This window comes from Camelus dromedarius, chromosome 8, assembly GCF_036321535.1.
Source record: "Camelus dromedarius isolate mCamDro1 chromosome 8, mCamDro1.pat, whole genome shotgun sequence".
NCBI classification, from domain to species: Eukaryota; Metazoa; Chordata; class Mammalia; order Artiodactyla; family Camelidae; genus Camelus; species Camelus dromedarius.
Window position 1 is genome coordinate 73,851,118 of NC_087443.1, and position 24,074 is coordinate 73,875,191.

The window sequence follows — 24,074 nt, forward strand, 5'->3', positions numbered from 1 at the left end:
AAAACAACAAGAATTTACTCCCTGACAGCTGAGGAGGTCAGAAGTCTGAAATCAAGGTGTCAGCAGGGCCATGCTTCCTCCGAAGCCTCTAGGGAAGAATTCTTCTTGGGGTCTTCACGGCCCATGGCGGTGGCCAGCATGGCTGCCTGGCTTGCCTCCCTCCAATCTCGGCCTCCATCATCACATGGCCTTCATCCCCGTGTGTGTGTGTGTCCCTGAATCCACATCTCCCTCTCCCTATGAGGACACTAGCCGTTGGATTCAGGGCCCACCTTACTCTAGTATGACCTCATCTTAATTGCATCTGTAAAGACACTGTTTTCAAATAAAATCTTATTCAAAGGTACCAGGGGTTAAGGCATAAACCTATCTCTTGAGGGGACACAATTAAACCCACAAGAGGGCATAAAGTCAATAATGCAGAGCCAGACCTGTCATCAAAGATTTGTGGCTGAATCACAAACACAAAAGTAGGCCACCACCACCAATGTGACTTTTAAAATATTAATCCAATTTCTCCTGCTCTTTTCAAGGAAAATTATCGCTCTTATATTTTAACATTTTGGTAGAGTAAAACTTTATGCATAAAGGTCTTGTAACACAGTAACACTTAGTTATAATGCCACTTAGGGCACTAGGATTCTGCATCACCTGAACTGCCACCTCACGTTTGGCTGACCACCCACTCAGAGTCCAAAGAATGGTGCAGACACTCCAACCTGGCTCACACCCGGGTGTCCCTCTTCTTTCCAGGCTCCTTCTCTGTCTCACCACCTTGATCACCTGTGGTCCTTTCTCACCCTTGGGCTCCCGGCTGCATCCCAGATTTGTTAGCTGAGTCCTCAGGCTCTGAGCATCTCTCTAGACGTCATTCTGCAGAGGAAGTGGCAGGTCCTTAGCTGAAGGAAGCCTTGGCGCCTTTAGATTTTTCAGCCTGGAGCTTTTAGAGGAAAATAAATTTACCTGCTTAATTCTAATATGGTTTTATGCCACTTACCCTACCTTCACCAAAAAAAGTTTTCCATCTTTTTTTTAAATTTTGCCAAAGACCCCTAGGAGTTCTGTCGGGAGTGATGGAGGTTGGCAGAAAAGGGGCAGAGAAGGAAGCAAACCCATCTCACCACATGTATGAAGTTCTAAGTGTTGGTGGATAAGGAACTAAAGTTATGGAATTTATTTAAACGTTCCTCCATCTGAGAGAGAGAGAGAGAGCGAGCGAGCTTAAATCTCCCAAGAGACTTCTCTGAACTATGCAGAGGGGGTTGGGAAAAAAGATGTTCTGATTTAATTTCTACATTATAATGAAAGCAATTGTCCTGTGTGCATCATTATTTTTCCATTACTTTAATGCCTCGATTAATGAAGACTTTCAGAGCCCACTCACGCCGCGATGGGAGCGGAGCAGTTAGATTCCATCCCGGTCCCTGTGGATACAGACGCAGCCTCTCTGTGGACGTGTTCGTCTTCCTCACATCAAAGTCTCGACAGTGCTAGCCATCGACTGGGCTGCAGATGCCAGCCTCTGGGTGCAAAGCAACTTCCACTTCACCCATGTGGGCTCCTCACCCCCATTCCCTTCCATTTGTAATGTCATGGCAGAGGCAGCCCATTTGGAAGGTACCCACTGCACTGGTGATGGCAGATGGATGGCTCTTGGCCACACAGGCTCTCAGATGCTAGAAGGTTTGTGCACAACCCAGACCACAGGGGCAATACACCCCTATTCCCCATGTGAGAGGACACAATTTTTAATGCATGGGGATTTTCAGACCTTATCTTTCCCCTACATATTAGTAATTTCAGAATTGCCAACGTGGCTTTTTCTGTCCTCACGCCCTCTCCCTGATTTCAGAGAGCAGATGGGGTAGAATCTATGCAAAACCTCCTGAGGAAAGAGATCAGACAGAACGCACCACTAGGTAGCTTCGTGGGGAAGGAAAAGATGTAATTGGTCAAAAGGGTCACGACTAGGGGACCATGCGTAGAGCTGCAGGGACAGGGCTGCGTGGACGAGGAGAGGGCACTTGCGGCTTAGGAGAGGGAGAAAGCCCTGGGTATCGGGGCTGGCAGAGGAGAGAAGGCAACAAGACAAGTTATAAAAAGTTGTGGACTTTGCCTCGGAGCCACATGAGAAGTTGAGAGAGACCTAAATAAACTCGAATCCTCTACAAGGGCTGCAGGTCTTCCAGGGTGATCCTCCTCTGAACCTGGCCGTGTGGGTCCAGGTTTTACAAGCAGAATTATCTTGTTGGTTGAGCATTCTGCTCCAATCTATCATCCTGGCCCTGGGACTAATTAAACTGGGTAAGAACGTACAATTAATTACAGACTTTCAGAAGATGAAGTCACATTAGAGCTAATCTAGTCTAACCTCCCATTTAATTCAGGAAACCTCGTACTGTCCCCGAGACTCACCTTGGCTGGGAGAGTTCCAAGAGCCAGAGCCTCGGGTCCAATTCAGAGCCAGTGTAACGCTTGTAAAGGTTGTGCCTCGGAGTCCGAAGGCATGGCCTCCAGACATTCATCAGTGTTCATCTCTCACTCCCTGAGTCTCAGGTCCCTCTTCTGGAAAAAGGTCACAACAATACCTCGCTCAGGGTGTCTAAAAGGACCGAATGACATGATGGATGTGGACGTGCTCCAGAAAGAACAATGCAGATTCGAATTATGAGTACAGCCTGGTGACCCTGTGCCCTTGGATTGAGTCAACATGTTGACCAAGGACCCAGTCAACTCAGTGTGGGGTAAAGACGCCCAGTGTGGAAACACCAATAAAATAAGGGATCCGACAGAGTTTGGGTTTTAAAGTAAGTCCTACTGGCATGCTAATATCCATCTGTGTTTAATTGATTTGGGGAAAGCATTTTCAAAACTCTATCTACCCCAGGTGGAGAGAGAACCTTAGGAATTCAATACTATTCCAATCAAAATCATCCCATCTATAATACTTCTTAGCAGCTACTTTAGACATCTTTTCATTTAATGATCCTGGTATCTAAGTAAGATTGTATCATAGGAATTAGGAGTCTTGGAAAATCTGACAATAAAAATAGAAAATTAAAAAAAAAAAGATTGCAAGAAAAACATTCCAAAATAATTCCTTAAGAGTGGAGCAGTTAGAGGTGGGTTTTTCTTCTTTCTGCATATTAAAGTTTTCTACAATGAACTTACAGGATCTTGGTAATAGCAATTGTGTTACGAGAATTCTCATGACAAGTTAAGTACTAGTTTTGTGCGCGCTTTTGTTAATTTTTCACCTTCACTGCCTCAGTATCTTCATCGTCAAAGCAAAGGAATTCAAATAGGTGCTATCTAAGGGCCTGTCTTAGAACAACCCTATTGTTCCAGAAGTTGAAAATTTCACTTACAAGCAATAGATTGACACCCATTCAAAACAGCTCTTGCCTTCCCAGCCAGTTGCTTTGCTGTAGCAAAATCACACATTTTGTTAACAGCTATATGCATCTTGCCTCAGAAATAATAAACAAAAGGGTGCCAGATAGATGTTTTGAGTCTTGGAAATGTGTGATGAATAGAAGAGCTCTCAAATTGTGACTCTGGCCACGAATAGGAGGGGCGTTATGATCCAGGACATTTATGCCTGGTTTACCGAGTGAAAATGGGCACCTTTCAGGTGGGTTAGCATCCTTTAAATCTGTCCCCTTTCTGCTGGGTAAGGCTCACGGCCATTTATCAGACACATATTCTGAGCGCTTTTTTTTTTTTTGGTCTCAGGGTAGCTGTGGTTGCTTGAGCCTGACTGAACAGTCCATTAAGCCATTATAGAGACTGAGGTGTGGGGTCCATGCACTAAAGAGCTTTGTCATTAGCATCCTTCAGAAATATCAGACCACCTCTCATGTGCAAAAATAAAATAAAAAATAAAAAGAAATTCATGAGCAGCAGGTGTTACTGGGTCTAATTTTAAAATGTAATTTGCAGAAGACAGAACATTCACTACACACTTGAAGAATTTAGAGAAAATCTCTCTTAATCCTTAGGGTGTTGGGTTTTAGTTGGGAGATGTGATTAAATAAAAAATACAATACTGGGAACCAGACAAACCAGCATGCTGGCTCTTAGGCTAAATACTTACTGCCACTGAGTTTCGGTTAGTTCATCTGTAAAATGGGCATGAAGTAGATTCCTTTCTCCCTCCTTAGATAACCTTAGTTATCTTTAATTTGGTGGTATCGTTTTTTAAAATCTTAGAAATATTTCCTATATTTTACATATTTCTATATTTCCTTTCAACCATTTTCTGACCCGCATGGTAGCAACAAATCTCTATCTTAAGCCAGGCTCTTTGCCTGAGGGTGAAAAGAACCAGGATGAGATGCTAGAGTTTCTTACCACTGTGGTGACTAATTGGCTAAAGCATTTAAAGGAACAGCAGATTCCAGGTCCAAATCCTCTGATTCAGTAACGGGACAAAGGCATTTATATTCTCCTCTCATGTTATTCATGCTGTTATCTTGTTGCTGCTTTGACAAAATGATGCTAATATTGCATGTAGATCTAACCCACATCTGACACAGAATTTTCATGCACATGTCGGGCTGTGCTAGGTGATTCGATACGTATTGCCCCTAGTGAGAAGACAGGGAGAAAATACACAGGCATTTGCAGAAAGTTTCTTAGAGTATATTGAGGGAGGAGGGGCAGAGATACGGTGTCAGAACTCAAGCCTTCATAACTGACAGTGTCCAGCACCGATGCTGTTTGCTGCCTCTCCAGCCGCCATCCCCCACCGCCATTTCCCTGCTGGACGAGCCTGGGTCAATGATAAATGGAGGCTGAATAGGTCAGAAACTCACTTTCCAGCTGCTCTTGACCCACTGGCAGCCGTGGGACCTCATTTGGTCCCAAGACTTCAGAGGAAATATACTGAGAGTCTTGGAAGGATTTCCTTCCCTGAGAGATACAGGATGAAGCTGACCCTACTCTTCCCTTTGGACTTTTGGGCTCGAAAAGAGCAGAAGTGCCAACTCAGTGTCCAGACACCACAGAGCTGCTGAACCAAGCCCAACAAATCGACTTCTTTTGGATTTCTTATGAAAAGGGCCGGGGGGAGAAGCCCTTGCTGCTTGAACTGCCTTTAGTCCGCTTCAGGCGCTCTGTTCCCTGTAGTCAAGAGCATCTTCCCAGGGTGCCCTCCCACCTTCCACCCTTGCTCTGGCCTTCCTTCTTCTTACTCTTTGTCCTTGTATAATCTCCCGCCCACATACGTAGACAGCCAAGAAAAATGATGAAAAGCTGACCTTTTCTCAGTCTCCCCAAATGCACTGCTCACAGTGACCTGCCAAAGTACATGAGGGACTGAAATCAAATTCCCTTAGGATCCCCCAGGGATGGGGCAGGGAGAAGGATGGAGGAGGGTTGTCTCAACCAATTCAGTGAGACTTCAGGGCAGAGCAAGAAGGAATGGCAGGAGGAAGTAAGTTGACGACGCTATAAAGCTGCCGAGGGAGCTCTGCCCCGTTCCTTGAAGGAGCCACGAGACACCCGGACTTTCCTGGTCCTTCAGCAGGAACTGTGCCGTCAACTATGAGCTGCTGCCCCTCCAACCACAGACGTGGCCTCTACACAGCGTGGCTGAGTTGTCGGCACCCTGAGACACAGTAGCAGAGGGAAATGCCGACTGCTGTTCCTCGTGGCCGTCCTGAGATGGGGGATGTGACAGCAGGGAGCCAGTACTGCAGCAGGGAGAAGCAGGCCTGCAGCCTTTGCCTTGATAAATGATGCTCTGCAGAGTCCCACTGAAACACCGGCGCAGGCTCCATGCAGGACCTGGCTAGAAGAAACTGCTGACTCGCCAGCTGGGGGACCCCGTGGCTTTAATGTCCCTAGCTCTCCACATTCCCCTCTCATGATTTGCCCTGGCAGCTGTGCAGTAGAGAAGGAATTTGTTTCTCTGATTCATTCACCCCTCGCTGTGGAAGGAAAATAGCTTTCTCTCACTGGGAGATCACAGAGAGTGAAGCCCTAAAATCTAGAGCTGGTCCAACTGCACAGGACCAGGATTCCAGTCCAGCCTTCCGACTGTCGGGTGGCACACGCTTCCTGGGCCAGGGTGTCTCCCCTGCATTGATCAGCAGGTGGACATTGATCAGGCTGATCACCGGTGGCCTACTTCTGCCAAGAAGTGAAACTTCAAGTTACGGGCATCAGAGCAGGATGCTTAATTTGTGAGTATTGGCAATCACAAGTTTTCTGAAAGGCTTGCAGACATTAGTAAATTACAGCGTCTCCAATTCTTTGTGCTTAAGTGTATCTACCTAGGACGAAATGAAGTGAAGATTTGGCAAGAGAGTCAAGTCGATCACAAACTATTTAATTTTGCTAACTTGTCCATCGATGTTGCCTATATCAAACGATGGCTAAGTTTCCACAGAGCTGTGCCCTTGTAAACAGCACAGTATTAAGGATGATTGCAGCCAACATCACTGAGCATGCTGGACACTGACAACTGGTGTCATGTGATCCTCATTACCCCGTGCAGTAGTTATTTACAATCTGTGAGGCTTCAGATGAGTTTCTTAATCCCTCCAAGGTGGTAAGCGATCTGTTGGATTCCAGGGCTTGAGGTTTGAGACCACCAAGCGTCCTGTTACCTCTGAACTGCCCTTGGGAAACTTCACTTTTCCCCTACCCACCCCTACACAGTCTCAAACCCCTGACCTTTATGAAAGTGGCTGATTGATAGACCACATTATTTTCCCGGCGACTTGAGAGGACAACTCCAGACTCGCTGACAGTCAGCAAGCTCCCAGTAGCTGGAGGTCCTGAGAGGTCACCAGCAACAGTGCCGCATCAAAGCATCCTCTTCATGTGGCTCAGCCCCAGGGCCCAGCAACCACGCTGAGGCTCCCACCACTCTCCCTGCCTCTCCAGTGCAAATTGGATTAGAATTATATTTGCCAGACAAAATAGGGAGTTCCTGATTAAATCTCCCAACAACATTTTAGTGTGTGTATTCTATACCATAAAATGATTTACATAACATACATGAGACATAGGAAATATTACTACTTTTATGAACACAGCAATTCATTATGGCTTTCCCATCCCTGGGGATTTTTACGCTTTAAGGTCTAATCTATAATTTATAACTCAGTAAAGCCATGTCAATTAAGCCTATATCACAGTTTTTTTTTTTTTTTCTGATACCAATCATCATGACTGGCCATAAATTCGACTCTGGTTAATGGGACAATTAAAATCCAAGTCAGAGGCCTCCCCAGAAAGGGAAATTGGATAGAAGAATAAAATCATCAATGGTAAATACTTTTCATAAGTAAGTCAAGATGCCCAAAGGCCTAATGTGCACCATCTTGGTCTTTGTCGGGGCTACCTTTTCAAGCCAGTGAAGGAACATGAGAGAACCCCTAGAATGACTCTGGAATCAAACTGCACTTTCTAGGCTTTCTAAGCTCTTAACCACTTTTTAAGAGGAGCTATCTCTGTGTGTGTGTGTGGGTGTGTGGGTGTGTGGGTGTGTGTGGGTGGGTGTTGATGAAGATAAAGTGAAAACTCTAGGCTATTAGGGTAGAAAAAATATGTTAAATGAATATAATTTTCTTTCTTGTGCTGCCTTAAAGAAAAGAGCTATGTAAATTAAACATTTTGCAGATTCAAGGACTAACTTAAAAAAACAAAAAAGAAACCTCTAAAAGAGCCTGTAAGATCAAACTTGAGTAACTCAATAATCTGGGATAGCTCTTCTGCAGTTCAACACCACAAGCCAATAATTTATTATAAAGTTGGTCCCAGTTGTCAGCAATATGAAAGGTAAAATGTTTAAAAATAAAAACCTTCTTTATTTTTGCCTTTCATTTTGGTTGAATATTGTCAACATGACTTCATTTTATTTAACTGATGATAAAAGATATAAAAACTCCATTTACTAAGCAAGGGAATGATCTGCTCTAAATCATTAGCAATTATGAGAGTACACATATTTCATTATGCAAGAGTGGCTATAAGTTCATTTTTTAGCCCATCCATTAATGAGAAATATTGGCTGCAGATATTAGCAGCTGTGTTGAGCAAATGGTTCATATTTAAAAACTCATTTTCGCTTCTCAGAAGCACTTTGGAAGTGATTGCTTTGTTGATGCTGGAAACTGTTGCTGGTCTGTGGCGTCTGTGAATGCTTCAGACAGACTCACCAGGCAGAGCTGGCATATGGCACCTGGTGTTACATGCACTTGAAGGATTCCATATTTTCTTCCAATCAGGCAGTAAAACTCAGTGGAACCTTGCTCGACTCTGTATCAACAGAAGTGGTGTGGAAAACAGACCTCAGCTATAATGGGCTGATCATGTCCCCCCCAGATTCATTTGTTAAAGCCCTAACTCCCAGTACCCAGCACATCACTGTATTGGGATAGACGGTCCTTAAAGAGGAAACTAAGTTAAAAAGAGGCCTTTAAGGTGGGCCCTGGTCCAATCCTACTGGTGTTTTTATAAGAAGAGATTATGGCGTGGACACACACACAGGAAAGACCACAAGAGGACACGGAGAGAAGGCAGTGGTCTACGAGCCAAAGAGAGAGGCCTCAGGAGAAACCAAACCTGCCAACACCTTAATCTGAAACTTCCAGCCTCCAGAGCTATGAGAAAATAAATGTCTGTGGTTTAAGTCACCTAGTCTTTTATTTTATTTTATTCTGGCAGCCCTGGTAAACTAGGTCTATCTTGTTTAGCATCAGCTAGATCTAGATAGAGTTAAGCTGATCTTACTTTAGCTAGACCTAGAATCTACATCTAGACATCTAAGCTGATCTTACATGAGCTAAATCTAGACATGAGCTAGATCTAGACATGAGCTAGGTCTAGACATGAGCTAGGTCTACACATAAGCTAGATCTAGACATGAGCCAGATCTAGACATCAGCTAGGTCTAGACATGAGCAAGGTCAACACATAAGCTAGATCTAGACATGAGTTAGGTCTAGACATGAGCTATATCTAGACATCAGCTAGGTCTAGACATCAGCTAGGCTAGACAGAGTTAAACTGATGATTCTCAAAACATGATGAGGCTTGAAGGTCAGTGTCAGATGTGCTCTGTCCCACTAATGGAGAGCTATCTTCTGTGAGTAATGATTTCACCAAGAACATTCCTTAATATTTTGAGAGATGACATGGATCCAGGTAATTATAACAATTTGTTAAACATTTGATTAATAACCATAGCAATAATCATCACCAGCATTTATTGGGAGTTTATCATGTCCCCGGCTGTGTACTGCACTCCCCACGTGCATTATCTGATCACCAACACCACAATTGTATTAAGCAGATGTAATTGTTATTCTAGTTTTATAGACAAGGACTCTATCTTGCCCATGGTTACATAACCAGAACCCAGACTTAGACCTAGGTAGCTCATCTCAGGAGTTTATGTTCTTAACTTCTAAGCTATAGTCATTGGTAATGTCAGTGACCTTAAAATGCAAGACACCAAAAATTAAGGCACACCCCTATTTTCTCCTCCAAATGGGGAAGTCCATTCTCTTATCAGCAGGACCTACCTTCTCCCGTTCACTCCTCCTCCTCCAGGAAGCCTTCCTGGCCCACCCCATCCCTAACGCAGGGTTGTGCTTTTTTACTTCTACATTGCTTTTGTCTATCTGATCTTGATGATGTTCTCATGAGCATTTGTTATATTTTACCAACTTTTATTCAAGATGTGGGTGTTGGTATTATCACCAGGCACCCACTGTGATTTTCACTTCTTCGTATAAGGTGGTGTAGGGTGACAAGCTGGTTTGTCTGAAAATGACCACAGGCACTCACCTGGGGTTGCCTAGATAAAGAGCCAGCAAGACCAGAAGCCCCTCCTTTCTCCAGTGGGGGAAGGAGTTTGGGCAGCCTGCAAAGAGCTGGCATCTAAACCCAGAGTGCCTGGGCCCCACCAGAGAACTTGCCCCTCACTGGCAAGGCTGTTCTCATACTGGTCCTATTCGAAGGCAGCCACCTTGCATGTTAGCTGGGCTAATCAGTTTTCTTGTACATGCCAACTAGATTGACTGTCTAGGATGCTGCACTGAGGAATTTATATGTCAAATCTGGGATCCACAAAAAAGAGTAAGTTATCCAGGATCACCTGGAAGCACCCCTGTAGGCCTTTACTCCAGACCAATTGAATAAATAACTCTTGGGGGATGAGATGTTGGAAATGTTATGTTTCAAAATCTTCCCACGTGATTCTAACATACAGACAGGAGGCTGGTGAATTGTTTGGCTCAGGGAAGCACTGGCCACACGGTAGGTTGTCAATGATGTCAGTTCCCAATCCTCTTCTTTGTATACCTCCCCTAGCATTCTGCTAGAATCCTAAGAGGGCACAGTAAATACTGCTGGTTGATGGATGTGTCCATCCAAGTAAAAGGCAAGCACTTCACTGCAAGGGACCAACAGAATAGAACGGCCAACTTGTGGCCAGATGAAAGTCCCATGTTCACTCGACCCCAGGGAAACCAGATGGTTGGTCCCTCTGCTGGGGGAGGAGGTAAGTTTCCGCAGCATCAGCACCTCCTACCTAGAGCGCTGAGATTCAAAATCGGCAGCCCTTGAACTTCTCCCGCAGGTGGTCAGAGCTGGGAAGGGCTGTCCACTTTCCTGGTTGTCATCCCACTGTGACCTTGAGCATCCACCAGAGGGGAAGAGGAGTCTGCCTCCAGCCATGGAAGACGTCACACATGTCAGCAGCAGCCACAATAGGTATCAAGCCCAGAGGAAACCACCTCTGAGTTTTAAACATTAAGTTTAACTCGTACACATGACACTGCCTGATTTTAGGTGCATCTCATATTTGGCCGTGAGGTTTGGTCTTGTTGTGTTTTAGCGAGGAGCTTTCACTGGGGTCACCCAAGCCTCTTCTGACCCCCTGCTTGGGGGCGTGCCTCCAGCTGCCAGTGTTCAGATGTGATCAGCTATTTTCTCCCATGGGCAAGGATTTCAAAAGAGAATTTGACCAGTTGCAAAAGACATTTCTGGGACAACTGGGGAAGTTTGAATATAGATGGACTGTGAGATGACGTTCATTTTGTTAGCTATGATTACGGTGATGTGGTTAGCTAGGAAAGTGTCCTTATTTTTTAGAGATACGTGCTGAACTATTTAGGGGTAGGACATCATATTGTCCATAGTTTATTTTATAATAATTCAGCAAAAAATGATAAGGTAAATATAAAGGCAAAAATAATATAAGTCATAGCAACTGGGGCCTTGTGTATAGATGAGGTGGGTTCCCCCACCTCTATATGGGGAAATAGGATGGTGACGGTTCATAATGATAAACTTGGATCATGGAGAAATGGATCATGTTTGGCCTATTTACTATTGAGGGATAGGAAAATGTGTGATTTTTAATTTTCCGAATCTTTTGTCCAAAAAAGTGGTTTAAACATGAGAGATCTTACAATTTTTCAAAGCTCAAAGATATAGAAAGCTTGGCCTACTGCACAGGATGCATTTTAGGGAGCACAAGCTTGGGTGCTGGCAGGGAGCTGGGATCCTAGCACCATTATTCACTGGCTGTGTGACCTTGAGCAGGCCATGGAACCACATGGAGACTCAGGCTTCCCCTCTGTGAAATGGGTTAATAATGCCTTCCTCACAAGGCTGTGATGGGGAGCACATCCAATGCTAGAGATAGGAGCTTGCCCAAGACACATTAGATAATCAATAAATGGAATAGCCTCTCATGGGGAAGGATGGACATTTGATTTTTTTTTCCAATGTACAAAATATCCAAACAAAGAGCGCCCCCAGAGAGACCTGACTACCAAGTTTAGCGCTAACCTTCCCTGCCCGAGGGATAGACGCCTTGACATATTGAACTAATAGTTACGGAAACTCAGAGCTGTCCTGGGAACTAAGTGAATACGAAATAGCCCTGTGACATTTACTTTATAAGAATGATTTTAAAAGGGAAATCAATATAAGCAGGTTTCCATTTTTAGTTAGTCCGACCTGTGCGTATATACAAAGGAAATCAAACTTAATATAAGTTGGGATTCATGTTTCTCCCACATCATTTTAGCCTAATACAAATGACTCCATTTTTCAAACAGAAACTATGGGCCAAGCGTCACTAGACATAATTAATTTTCACCTTCAGCACAACCTAATGAAGTAGATATTATTGTTGAATTATCCCACATTTAACAGAAGTAATGGATAGCAGAGGTGAAGTCTCATGCTCGGAGGTCGTAGCTGGAAAGGCAACATAGCCTTTGATCAGAACCTCTGCGACCTTGCCAGGACCTAACTTGGTCCCCATCCTGGCCCCGATGCTTACAAGCCATAGAACAGGAACACGGATTCAAGTGCTCCTGGTCCCAGCGTCTTCTGGGTAACATGGGAGTGATGATGGATCACGTCCCTTGGATCCTGAGGATGAGATAATACAGTAATACGTGCAAAGTGTTTAGAACAACTCTGGCACACATCCTGGCCAGCTGATCATTCACGCTGCCTCACTAGTGGATAAATCCACTAGTATCTCTCATCGCTCACCAGATGTCATTATCAAGAGAGGGCCAGAGATGAGCTTCTGACCCCAAAGACCATTTCTCATGCCCTCTGCTTGACTTCACTGAAGCCTCTTCTCTGCACGCCAGGTGGTCAAGACCCATTGTGTTCTTTTGGTCACCCTTTAGAAGTGCTCTCTGTGGCTGGAAGGATGTCAAATCCATAAAGCTGGCTCGGGCAGGGAAAGCTGCTTTGGGAATTAATAGTGTTTTGTGATCCAGGGAGCAGACTTCATCACATACAAAGGGAGAACGTCTGTGGCTGAGAATACCTTGAAAGACAGAGTGCAGCCGAAACTCCTGAGGGTAAATCAGATTATAAACCCCTTACACTGAAGATGAATAAATAAACATCCATCCCTTCCACCCCCGCAACACACACACACACACACACACACACACACACACACACACATTCCAGCCACGCCACGATCGATGGACTTTGGGTTGGCCTAGGGTTGGGGTGTTTCTAAAAATGTTTTTGTATTTGCTGCCAGCACAAGGATTTCAAGCTGGGTTTGAACATAGGGTGTGAGGGCGGTTGTACATTGCAATGTCTCAAAACACAGAGGAAATGTTTCAAAGGAACAAGAGAGAATGTTTCCTAAAATAAAAAGGGGAGTCTCTACTAACCACAGATGTAAGGACAAACAGTTCATTCATTCATTCATTCATTCATTCATCTTTTCACTTGCTTATCTGTTCATTCAACAGATTTTCATGGGTTTTACATTGCTGCAGGCTCTGTGCGAGGCTGGAGGACAGATGGATGAGCAGGACTGGGTCTCTGCACTTGGGGAAGGGACTGATGGGATGGAGTAGTAATTGACCTTGGGTGGGTACCACCTCCATGTCCTGGAGCTGCTTTCAGCCCTGGGTGAATGGAGTGGGGGCCTAACATCATGCCACCCACAGGGCAGGTAGTTTTATCCCCCTTGGAGCTGGTGAGCTGGTTTGAGACCTTCCTGAGTGTAGGACTGTTGCCCCACTTACGCCCCCAGTCCTGATGCTCTGCAGTGCCCCTGCCCAGCTCCTTCTTGCTGGGAAATGCCCTGGGGAATTGCAAGACAGGCCATTTCTCTTTCTTTTATTTCTAATTCATTTTATATCTCATTCTTATTCTTGTATTTCTCATTCGTATTCTTTCTCTCTCTTCTTCCTTCTCCCCTTCTAAAGAATGAATTATAAATCCCAAAGGATATAACTAAAGAAAGAAAATCAAATCTAATGTATCCTCAACCCATAATGTTCTTGCTTATTTACTCTCTGTGTTCATCCCTTGCTGTTAATACTCTTATTGATTATAGCTTATGCTAGGAAGAGGGTAGAAATATTAGTTGCGATTGATAAGGAAAATAAATACCTTTTGACCCAGTTTGAAATGCAATCACATGATAAGTATTCATTGTGCACCTGCTATGTGCCCTGACTCAGTACTAGGAAGGACCCAGGTCAAAAACAGGTACATCCTCTTACCCTCCTGGCCAAATGTCTGGCCAGCAGCCCAGGACAAGGGATAAACTGGTACTCAATCTAAACAAACCCTCCAGTGCTCACCTCCTCATCCTTTCTGTCCCAAATCAGTCCTTTGAGCCATTCCACCCTCCACTTTCTGATCAGCCCCTGATCCAAAGCAGGGCCCTGTGACACAGCTGTGTGAATGTGGCTGTTTTGTTTGGGGGGATGTTTCATGGCACAGTTACATTGTGATCCTTCCAGATGTAAAGTCAGCATTATGCACAGCAAACGTTTCCAATCTTTAATTCTTCTCCATTTCCCCAGTCTCATCCCTCTTCATTAAGGGACAGTTCATTCTTTTTGTTTTCCCTCCTGTATTGTCTCAAATGTTTTTGGAGTATGTTCTTTTTTCTAGTGGTTTTTTTCTAAAAAATCCATTAGAATGGAATTAGTCTCTATGGATATATTCTCTGCTTCAGAAAGTCATTATTAAGGAGGTTAATGCCATTAACTATAATTTTTGTATGTTTCTGTGCACTGAGGGGATGACTGGAAATTTACCTGAGGCTTCCCTCTGCAGTTTGGAGAGGCAATTATGCATTCATTCTGATGAGACTGAAGGCTGAGTCGTGTGCTGAGACGGGGTCAGGGTGAAGTCCAGCTGCTCCTGTCTGGTTGGAGCGGTAGGTGGAGATGGTGTTTATTTTAGGAATTCTGAAATTGTAGGAATGGTGGAAGTGTCTGGCACTTTCTGAGGTGTGGCCTTGACCAAGTCCCTTAACTTCTGTAAAACTGGGCAAGACATTACCTAATGAAACCGGGACACCTTGAGAGACTGAACACCAAGATCTTTTAAACTTTAATGGGAAGACCCTGAACTTGGTTCAGTCTTACTTCACGTGCGTTAAGAGGTGTCCCACGTGTGAGGCTGCATAACTTAGAAACAGAGCGTGCCTGGTATAGGAATACTTTATGGATCTCTTGTGGACCAGAGGATCGATCAGCACCCCTGCAGCTGGGGTTGAAGCTCCCACTGTCAGTCATTTTAAGAAGAGTTCGGTCCAGGAAATGAAGACGCAGGAGAAGAGACTTAGACGCAGCTGAAAAGGGCAAGTAAAAACCAACTTGTCATCTCCATCAACCCAGGGAATGTCTGGGAGCCTCCAGGTGGTCAAGGGTCCAGGAAATGCCCTGGAGAGACAGGCGGAGCGGCTAATTATGCTCTGTGCTATATTTCTCTTCCATTTCCCCCCCAAACTTCAGTGCTATCTCTCTTGCCTGGTTTAACTGAGGAGTCTAGTTGTGAGGGAGAACAAGAAACAGTTTTCCACAATAATTAAACCCCTGTGCTTCCTTGCTTTATAGTGACCTCTGATTTGTCAGCCACTTCCATTAACAGTTTCATCCTAGGGGGAAGGTAACAGCTTATGGTAGAGTGCATGCATGAGGTCCTGGGTTCAAACCCCAGTAATTCCAGAAAGAAAGAAAGAAAGAAAGAAAGAAAGAAAGAAAGAAAGAAAGAAAGAAAGAAAGAAAGAAAGAAAGAAAGAAAGAAAGAAAGAAAGAAAGAAAGAAAGAAAGAAAGAAAGAAAGAAAGAAAGAAAGAAAGAAAGAAAGAAGGAAGGAAGGAAGGGAGAGAGAGAGAAAGAGAAAGAGAGAAAGGAAGGAAGGAAAAAAGGAAAGAAAGAGAGAAAGAGAGAGAGAAAGGAAGAGAGAGAGAGAGGGAGAGAAAGAGAGAAAGAGAGGAAGGAAGGAAGGAAGGAAGGAAGGAAGGAAGGAAGGAAGCAAGCTTCATCCAGGTAATAAGACTTTGTCCCATGCATTCTTGTAGGTCAGACTCATACTTCAGTAAAAGTCTTTTAAGCCACCCGGAACCACAAAGCCAGCCAGCTCTGGGAGGAAGGAGGAATCCACCCCTCAGCTCCCGCTTTTTGTCTCTATGGGTTTGCCTGTTCTGGAGATTTCATATAAATAGAATCCTAGAATATGTAGCCTTTTTGTGGCTGGCTTCTTTTACTGGGGACAGTATTTTCTAGGTTCATCTATGTTGTAGCATGTATCTGCTCCTTTCCATAGCTGAATAATAGTCCACTGTATGGATAAACTGCATTTTACTTACCCATCCAGCCATTGGTGAACATCTGGGTTGTTTGGCTGTTTTTTGAACTTAGATTGTGGGCCACTTTGGTGCCTTCATTTGGGAAGATGGACAAAACACCTCTGATCCTCAGACCACCACATTATTGGCTAAAGTCACAACTAAGTTTCCTTCACAGCAGGCAAGTCAAAGGGCAGAACAGGCGAGGGGAGAACGGGTCCCCTCCCCTCCACTGAGCCTGCGGGTGCCACCAGTGGCTGCCCTCAAGGGAGGCAGCTGAGACCAGCAGAGACAAGGCCCCAGAGGGGTCATGGGCAGCAGAAAGTGGTTTGTGTGCAGCGAAAAGAGGCTGAAACAAGTAGTGTGCTGCTAAGCCAAGCCTGGAAAAACAAATAAACAAAGGAAAAAAACCTACTTTGTAGTGTTTGCTAATTTCCGTAGTGTAAATACTCCCCACATGGCCAATTTCAAGCTACCAAAAAGAAGATAATGAACACAGAGTAGGGAAGAGATGTGCACATTGAGCTCTGGACTCAGTACCAGGAGCCCCAGGACACCAGGTTCACAGGAGGAACACGCAGGAGGTAGCAGCTCCCTGGGGACCTCGAGGAGCCAGCTGCGGGCTCCCTAAGGGGGTCAGTTTCCAGCAATAAGGCACCACACACTGTACCCAATGTGTGTTTTCCTTCTCTGACCCTGTTCCAAAATACCAGTCACCTCTTGGAATCAGGCCGCACTATCTCTGGGCAACTAACTCATGGTAACTGTCCACTTCCTATCATATGGGGTTGCCTAGAAAGCCCTTCTATTTGCTGCAAGTCTCTGACTACCCTTCTTAAACGTAGATTACATAAAATAGCTGAAATGTGACTCCACAGGCATTCCATTTGAGAATATGTAGTAAGGAGAGTGATAAGCCTATGCTTTATCTAATAATAAAGACTATTATAAAAGTTATAAGAACAGCCCAAGGAACCCCCATCTACCTTGCCCAGATTCACAATTATCTATGGGAGGCAAAGAGGGTAGAGGGAGGGAAAGAATTTTTTTCTGAATCATTCGGGAGTAAATAGGAGACATCACGTTCATTTCCCCTTAAATATTTTCGTGTGTGTTTCCTAAGAACAAAGACATTATCCTACATATACAACAATCCAGTCACCAAACTCAGAAAACTTAACAGAGATACAATATCATTATCTAACTATGGTCCGTATTCAGATCCCACCCATTGTCCCCATAATGTCCTTTTTTTAGCTCTGCTTTTCCCTTTGCTTCAGAAGGTAGCTCAAGGGCACACATTGCCTCTAGCCATGTTACCGAATCGCCTTTAATCTACAACTGTTCCTCTGCTTTATGAACTGCTTGCCCATTGCCAGTTTTTGAAGAACACATGCCAGTTATTTGTAGAATGTTCCTCAGTGTAGTTTGGCTGGCATTCCATCACGATTAGATTGAGGCTATGCATTTCAGCAGGAGTACCACAGAAGAGCTCTTTGTCTCTCTTAGCACGAACCCGCTAGCTGCTTGTAAATACCACCTACAGGACTTTGGCAAAAATATTTGAAGATTGTATAAGAAATAAGTCTTTCAAAAACATTCCTAGATTTCAAGTTGACCTCAATACTCACTGTGAAAAACAAACATTAACCTTAGGTACAAAACACCAAAAGTATAGATAATAATAAATAGAAAGTATAATGATCATAATCATGACTATTATTTTGATTTTCATATTTTTCTAACTCTGTGTAGAGAAAAACTTTAATTTACTCTAGCAATTTGAAAGGTTAGAATGTATGTGGTGGTGATGGATAGGAAAGAGTGCAGGTACGTAAGGTCATTTAACTGCTGAAGGTTGTTTAATTTCAAGGCACCTATTGTTTACGAGTGGAATAATTGCTCTGTTCCTCATCCGTTGCATTTTCATCTCAACTCTTATGATAAATGCTTCAATGAGGATCACCAAACTGTCGGCAGATCCTCTGAGATGCTGCAAGTTGATGATGTTTGTTCAGAGTCAGCAGCAAACAGTTATAATCTCATTTCATTCAAATGATGTTATTATCGCAAGATGTAGCCCCTGCAACCCAAACTGTCTCTGACAGTCTCATATTTCTACTGTTTAAGAAGCAGCTGTCAAAAGGACCTGAGTGAGCTGAGCAACTGGCAAATTATGAGGAAATTATATTTTTAATCAATCACTTGCCTAAATTTGTGAAAGCTAATATTTGCTTTATAGTTATCCAGACATAATACCATTTAGAAACTCTTCTTTCATCACAAGGCATCTAGTAATTTTTATGATTTTTCTTCTTACACTGTGGCCAAATAAATGTATTAAAAAGATGCATTTTGAGTATAAAGACCCAGATAGGCTGAAAGATAAAGGCTGGAAAAAGATATATCATGCAAAGCACAAGCATAAGAAAGCTGGTGTGGCTATATTATTATTAGTCAAAATAAATTTTGAGGCAAGGACTATGGGCAGATAAAGAGAAGCATTTTATACACAGGGGTCAATTCATAGGACACATAACAACACAACATGTATATGATCTTCAAACTCAATACAAAATACACATTAAAAATTCAAAGTCCACGAGGAAAAAATTAACAGTGTTAAAGAAAGAAATAGAAATCGTTGCAGATTTTAACACCTCTCTTTCAGTAATTGATGGAAAAAGTTTGTTCAAGATAATCAGTGAGGGTATGGAAGATCTGACTAATACTATCAACAAATTTGACTTAATTGGCATTTACTGAATGATGGTAGAATATACACTCACTTTTCAAGAACACATGGAACACTCACTAAGAGAGACCATGTGCTAGGCCATAAGGTACATCTCAACAAATTTTAAAATACTGAAGTCTTTCAAAGTATATTTTTCAATCACAACAAAATTAAATCTGAAATATCTAGACAGCTATCTAGAAATATCTAGATATCTAGGTATCTAGAAAGTCTCCAAGTGCTTGGAAATTAAATAACACATCTCTAAATGATGTATATGTCAAAGAAATCATAAGCAATAAGAAAACACTTGAATTATAAGTTGATAATAAAAACACAGCACATCAAAAATCCAAGAATTCCCCTAAAGCATTGACTTAAAAGAAATGTATAGCCTTGAATCTCAGGTCATTGATTTGAAATCTTTCTTCTTCTTGGACATAGGTTTCCACATTATGGAACTAGAAAGATGTGGGTGAATTTAATCCAAATACATAGAAAGGAGGAAAGAAATAAAGATAAGATGAGAAACCGAAAGAGGAGATTCAGCAGGAGCGGGAGGACCTGTAAGCTTGTCTGCTGTCCCCACCCATCAGGCAAACCCAGAGAGAAGCAGCAATATGTAGAAACTGAACAGTGCCTGCCCGCTCTTAAGCTGGCTGCTACTTTCTCTGCCTTTCAAATCTCATGTTAATTTCTCTTGGGCCCAACCATGACCCAGAAAAAAGAATGAAAGAACAAAAGAACGAAAGAGGACGGAAGGAAGGAAGAAAGGAAAAAAGTAAGGAAGGAAAGAAAAACAAACAGGGAAGGGAATCCTGGGAAATGTAGTTTTGCTTGGGCAGGTTGACACAGTACATATCCTCACTGGTTGAGAAAACACAAATTACCAATATCAGTTTTAAGAGAAGACATCACTACAGGTTTTATAGACACTTTAAAAAAAAACCAAAAAACAACAACCTCAGGCTTATTTGTTGCTTACCCTCAGCATTTCCTGGTTGTGTGTGCTCCCAGGAGAAAGGTTTATAAGAAAAAAGAAGAAGAAAGCATCACATTATTTATCTTACTTGTTTCCTTGCCAAGTAAAATACTTCAGTGTATTAAAGCAAAAGTGTATACAATAGATCAATTAGAGCATTGAGATTCACTTTGCAAAAGAATTCTTCAGGCAGCAGACATGGCCGTGTTTCATGGAAGATCATTATTTCATTGAAAAGCTTAAGGGCAAGAACAATGAAAGTTAAAATCATTAGCCACTGCATATTAATGATCAGTGAGAGAGGGGATAACATTTCTGAAATGAAGTTGATATGCCCGTAATACTTTCAAGCAGAATTGCATACACATTTAATACCCATTTATTGCCCTAAATGGGCATCTCTGTACCTGCTGCAGCTCCTTTGTTTCCTTATAATACAGGTTCTTTGCCTTTTTTCAGTCGGGAATATATGACTTGACATTCTTTACCATGAGGAGGTTTTTGTGAACAATGATCATGATGAGAAAGGTTCATGAATTAGGTTTCCGCTTTCTCTGCCCATCCAGAGACAACAGAGGCTGCAGAACAGACGGCTTTCCCAGAAATACAATAGAGCCCCATTATCACATTATTTGTTGTACAACTTAGCTCATGCTTAGAAGGCATTAATGAGAAAGGTAAACAAAGTCTTGATCAGGGTCCTACCGCTCAAAACTCCCGTTTGCCTCTATTTCTACTGCTGGAGAGGAAATGCATCTGATCAAGTAATTCACACTGGGATATGGAGGTGCCTTCCCAGAGCTTTTTACCTTTTTCAAAAGATACCCGGAGAAATCAACCACAGTATGAATTTGTGATGGAGAGATTTCAAGCACTGGGGAGGCTGGGTTGGGAGAGATCTGGGTGCCGTGGGGAGAATTCTCCGACTCTATTCAAATCCTTACTATCTTCCTCCGGGCTTCCTTCACTGTTTAGTGAACCTATTCAGTGCTCATGGGCAGGTGGGTTAGCTCTCTGACTGGCAGCTTGTTTTTTTTTCATCATTTCCAACAAAGCCATTGTTTCTGACGTTAGACAGACCCGAGGTGATAGTCCCCAGTGGGATTGTGTCCATAGCCACATTAGATGTATTCTGGTGGAATTTATGATGTGGCATTGTTCAGAGAGCTCCAAAAATGTCTTCAGAGGAAAGAGCTTCCCTGTAGTCACGGAGTCAAAAAGTCATCACCCAGAGACGCGTACTTGTCATGGATCAGAAGATGTCTGAGAGCACCTTGAAGGAGGGGAGAGTTAAAGGAGAAAGACCGTTGAGCAAACACTCTACGGAGAACACCGCTAGAGTAGTTTGATGAGCCTTCTTTCTCCTAGAATTAATTACAATTTTAAAGCCTGGCAGCTGGATTTTATATTGCAACTTTCTTCAATTAATTCTACATTTTTTTGGTCTTACTTCATGTCATCCCACTAATTGGTTTCAGCGTCTACTTGTGCCAACTGCTATCACTATAATGTTTAAAAAAATAGAAGAGCTCTTTGGCTGAAAGAAAATTAAAAATGTAAATGTCTCTTATCTCATATTGTCTCTTCATTTTCTCAGGAGATGGGGGCCAGAAGAGAGGGGGGAAATAATTAGTCAGCAAAATCCAGCAGTGCTCACACTGGAATTAAATTTGAGCAGTGTGATGGAGAGCATGAATAAGCGAGGATGCTTCTAGTGCCCTGCGTTCCTTCTCATTCAGCCAATGCATGTTGAGTACCTGCTATGTGCCAGACCCTGTTCTAGGCACTTTGAAATCTAGGCAGAGCCCGCAGACTGTTCATGAGAGCAGCCCCCAACTTCCCAAAGATGGCAGAACCATTCTTCACACTCAGAAATCCGCACTTCTGGTGACTTTTTCCCAGAGTTAAAATCACGGCAACATCAAGGGAACAATTATTTCCTGATGTAGTACCTCCTGTATTAGCACCTCCTCCACCACCTTCTATTTTGAAAATAATGGTAAGTCAAGGAAAAGCATCAGAAGCAAAATAAACAAAACCATTCTCTTATTAAATGTCACTAAAAGACTTCTTGAGTTAAGAAGGGGGCTATTTTGTATTCAGGTGGCTCTGAAGACCAAGTTAGCAGGGAAGTGCCTCCAATTTCTTGCCATCTACTGGTGCCAGGACTTGCAAGCCCACTGTGTGCAAAGGAGTGCAGGCAAAGGCTCTTAAACAAGGATTTGAAATGGCTAAACCCGCTGGTTGTCAACCTGGATTGCAGGAGCCCCAGAGGCTCATGGAAATGCCTCCAGGCCACTAAGGGGAGCTGTGCAGGATGGTCCAGGAGGCGGACAGACTGCAAAGCTCCAGTTCCCCACCCTGACCTCAACGAGAGGGGCTTCCTTTTCATTTGTCTTACAGCTTGGTCTCCCTTGGGAGATTCTATGTTATGAAGGAGGCTCTGTAACTTTTAAAGTGATGGAAAATCCCTAGCCTATGCCCCTCCACTCCAGCATTTGAGAGAGCCTTGCTGATGAAGCATTCCCTTATTTACTATTTCCTAAATAGTTTGAAATAGCAATCACTTTGATGAGTGATGAAGTAAGACCTGGGCAGTGGTCAACACAGTTACGCTGGTTTCTTGCACTCCGGATCTAGCGCGTCTTCACTGCCCTGCAAGGCTGTGCAGAACGAAGGCGCTAGCAATAGGAGAAGGGCGTTCATTCCTTGCCCTTCCCCTGTTGTGGTTCTTCTACCCTTTCTGTCATCCAGCATCTCATGCCAGGGAGCCGAGCCAGCATCACATAGCCCCGAGATGCTTCCAGACACGCAAGTGCACATATCCATGCAGGTCTGCATAATGCAAGCTAAGCCCAGCTTACTTAAAAATAGACACTCTATGGTTGGATAACACACTGCTTTTATCGCTGCCATAAAGCAGGATTCAGCGGATGGAGACCTTAACCATTATTCTTCTTGCTTGTTCTTTTTCCCAAGCCATGAAACAGTCAAGGATGCTTTCAGGGAGAAGCTAATAACAATATGCATCTAATGGGTGCTGCAAAATGTTTGCTTTATGGTGATGGATAAAGCTATTTTGGAGCAGATCCTGTATAACAATGATTCCCTGGTGTCTGTCAGGAGGGAGCCTAGAAGTGAAGCCGCCTAGAAGTGAAGCCGCCCAGAAGTGAAGCCGCCCAGTCCTCCAGCAGAAGCTTAGGCCTACAGAAATTAGAAACAAAGCTGCCGTTTATTGAATATTTACCCTAAATCCAGGGCTTCTGTAAATGGCATCTGTAATTCTCAAAATAACCTTTTACCTTACGTATTCTCATTCTACATTCTAGGAAACTGAGGCTCACTGAAGTTACATCCAAGCCACTGAGCTTTCAAATCCAGATCTGCCTGACCTGATCTCTTCCCACCCCCAGCACTACAACTCAGTTTGCACACCTCCAGCGACAGAGAACTCACTGCCTCCCCCGCAGCACAGCCTCGTGCTGGACGGCACTGACAAGTAAGAAGCACTTTGTGTTGAAATGAACTGTTTTGTCCTCCCTTTCCTCTTTATGCCTCTTTACCTGGAGCCTTACCTCCTTTTTTCCTCCATCATAAATGATTGCTTCCATACGGCCAGTGGCTAGCATACTGGGTGATGCAGCTCTGGACAGTGTTCCTTTCCTAATCATCTAATTTCATTATAGCATTCCCTAAATGCAGAGAATAGACCAACATAGACCTAATAGATTAAAAAAAAAAAAAGGATTGCTTCATTTCAAATTTTAAAGGAAAAATTGGTAGAATGATTGAATTTGAAGTGGAATCAGATTGATGTGAGTCAGAACACATTTATTATGCAACCAAAGATGCCAACCCTGGCTTGTCTTCTCAATTCCCAGTTCTAAGACGGGAACATCACTGGAAGAAAACATGTTCTATAGCTAAGATGGATGAAACTGCAGTTTGCATTGATTTTGGTAAGACAACTGATTAATTACATCTTTAATTACCTGGTCCCAGGGGTTATGTTTGAATTAACTAGATTTTAGTTTTTCTCTCTTCTGGGACACCTTCTCAACTGATTTCTATTGATGATACAAGAATCAGTAGATAAATGTGCTTCTAAGTAATGAATAATGCTTCTTTAGGTTAGAGGATTCAATAATTTAAGAGAATGAAGTATTTTCACTGCCTATGTCATTGACAGCAGTGGTTTTCAACCAAGGATGATTTTGCCCCAGGGGCTATCTGGCAATGCCTGGAGACATTTTT

General features: G+C 43.2%; 1 long non-coding RNA gene across 2 annotated transcripts in view; it reads left to right on the top strand.

Moving 5' to 3' along the window:
• LOC135321844 (uncharacterized) overlaps positions 1–23,779 on the top strand; it is an 82,912-nt gene extending 59,133 nt beyond the window's left edge. For both annotated transcript variants that reach the window (XR_010381998.1, XR_010381999.1), the window contains 2 exons: positions 23,150–23,319; positions 23,702–23,779. This is a non-coding gene — a long non-coding RNA (uncharacterized LOC135321844). The remainder of the gene's footprint in view (positions 1–23,149; positions 23,320–23,701) is intronic.
• Positions 23,780–24,074: the final 295 nt, after the last annotated feature.